The sequence below is a fragment of the Ambystoma mexicanum genome, chromosome 11, assembly GCF_040938575.1.
Source record: "Ambystoma mexicanum isolate Mex_15411 chromosome 11, UKY_AmexF1_1, whole genome shotgun sequence".
Classification (NCBI taxonomy): domain Eukaryota; kingdom Metazoa; phylum Chordata; class Amphibia; order Caudata; family Ambystomatidae; genus Ambystoma; species Ambystoma mexicanum.
This window is the reverse complement of record NC_090934.1, coordinates 203,973,594-203,976,043: the sequence shown is the minus strand read 5'-3', so window position 1 is coordinate 203,976,043 and position 2,450 is coordinate 203,973,594.

Genomic DNA, 2,450 nt, shown 5'->3' with positions numbered 1-2,450 from the left:
GCCTCACTGGGCTCAGAAAGGGGGGCCGTAAAGAAGATCATAATTCAACTCTTTAAATGCTGGTTTCGTACATTGCTATTCTTTCAGGAGACTCGATGGCATTTGTGTACTGATTAAATGCCTTGCTCCCTGTCTTCAAGGATAGGTGAGGGAGGGAATCGGGCATTTCTGTCTGGCTCTCCAGTGTAATGTTTCAACATGTTTCTTAGCCTTGGACCATTGAAGCGAAATAATATCTACAGCAAAGCAGTTTTACATGAGGCAAAGTGGCAACGTTAGAGAGAGCAGAGAGAGAAAACAAAATGGCGATTCTGGTCATCTTAAAATGGCTTCACTCTAGTTTAACTAATAGCTACGTAAAAACTAATGAATAATGAATATATATTCTTACACTGTGAATGAGGCGGTTGGTCTTCGGCCAACCAATTATCATTCATTTCCGGACCCTCAAGGGGTGTTTGGTTTTTCTGGACTGACAAACCCTCCTCTTGGCCGTAAGCCAAACGTCTCATCCATACATTGCATCCTCCTCCGACCAAGTATTTGGATTAGATTCAGAATCTGATTCAAATTCGGACTCATGTACACTTATTGTCTCCTCGTTATTATTATCAATATCAATTGCCATGAATTCTTTAATGGTTTCAGATTCGTTACTATGGCGAGTGCTTGGTTTAGTAATGTTTTTTCGTTTCATCATTTGTACACACTCTTCGCTAATTTCAGTACATATTATGGGGAGACAATGTATGCAACAACAACATGTCACGAATATTCCTAGGATTGCTACTAGGATTGCAAATAGTTTCCATCCCCAGGATCGCAACACTTCCCAGAACCATGAGCTTATGTTCAATTCCCAACCGCCTTCAGGGGGGTGAAGATCAGAACTTAACACATGAAATTTTCTTATCGCCTCAAAAATCATGGGGGAGGAGTCACTTACAAATACGCAACACGCTGATCCCACGATTTTGCAAACACCGCCGCAATCAACTAAGATTATATCAAGGACCATTCTATTTTGTAGTGACATTAATCTAATTCCTTTTTCTTCAAGAGTCATATTATATAATATATCAGTGGTTCCATTTATTGTTTCTTCTAATATCCTAGACAGTCGTTTTATGTTATAAGAGTTTATCGCCTGGCCCCAAAATGGTATGAATGATTTTGCTATGTCCTCTACAATCAACCAGTCTTCAATATTACGGCGAGGTTGTGACCTGGTCAATTTGGTTATGTCTGATTTTTTTTAAAGAAACACCCCAGGAAACAGAAATCCCAAATAACACGTACCTCCCCAGTTCCTAGGTAACCAAGGATATGCTTTTTCTCCACATATGAAATACGCAGGATCTCCCACATATATTGGTTCCACTTCTTTATCAAGGAATGCTATATTCCTGCATCTGGTAAATGTTCCTACCTGGAAAGAACCCTTTTTCTTTAAAGAGAATGGGACAGAATGAGGGTTATAATTCACTGTATATGAAGGGGGTTCCGCATCCTTATTCCCCTGTGGGTTCATGTGGAATGTGATCACAGAAGTTTTATAAGGTACAGACAATCTATCCTGTGGTATTATTGCTGGTGTAATTAATCGTCTTTTGTGGAACATGAAGCAACCCACCGGTTTCATAATCACTTCCTCAAATTCATTGATATTTGTTTTATCTAGTTGACCAGTTTCACTTTTGTTCGATTTCCCATAATATAGGGCACTCAGAGAAGCATAACATGCATAAGTTAAGGGCAGGGGCTGTACATACCATCCTATTCCCTGAGTACCATGCTGCGGCAGGTGGGCACAAACCCAACAATTATTTTTTCTTAGGATCGAGTGTGTCATATTCATTATTAACAGCAATGTGCTGTTCCCATATCCTTCCCTATGTTTCTCTTCCATTGGGGACAAGGTATAGGAAATCACATGGACTGGGCTTTCCGTTGTGGAAATGTTCATCATAGGCAAAAGTACTTCAAGAGGGTGCATTTCCTCTAGGTAGCATAACACTGGGGCTAATATACTCATTAAGCACATTACTATTGTTAGACCCAGCATACAATTCTTTTTACCATGCCCTTTTTTCATCTTATTATGTACTACGTTTAACTCTCCATCAGCATTGGTGCAGGAGGGGGCATTCGCTGGTTCCGACATTCTTCTCTCGTCCTTCTTCTTCCGCTGTGCTTGTCGTGAATAGCTCTTGTTCATGTGCTTCTTAGGATGTTGAAAAAGTTCAATCAATGTCTACAATCTTTTTATGCCAGTTTTCTGTCTGCCTGGATTGCCTATTCATCTGGCAAGGCCTCTGTGCATTTTGCACATTGCTCTAGAATTTCAAAGCAGCTGCCTTTGTACCACGTGCGCCCCGCTTGTTCACTTGGGTTCCTGACACATGGATTTAGCACCGAGGAGTTGCATTTTGTGAGCTGTCTAACTTGCA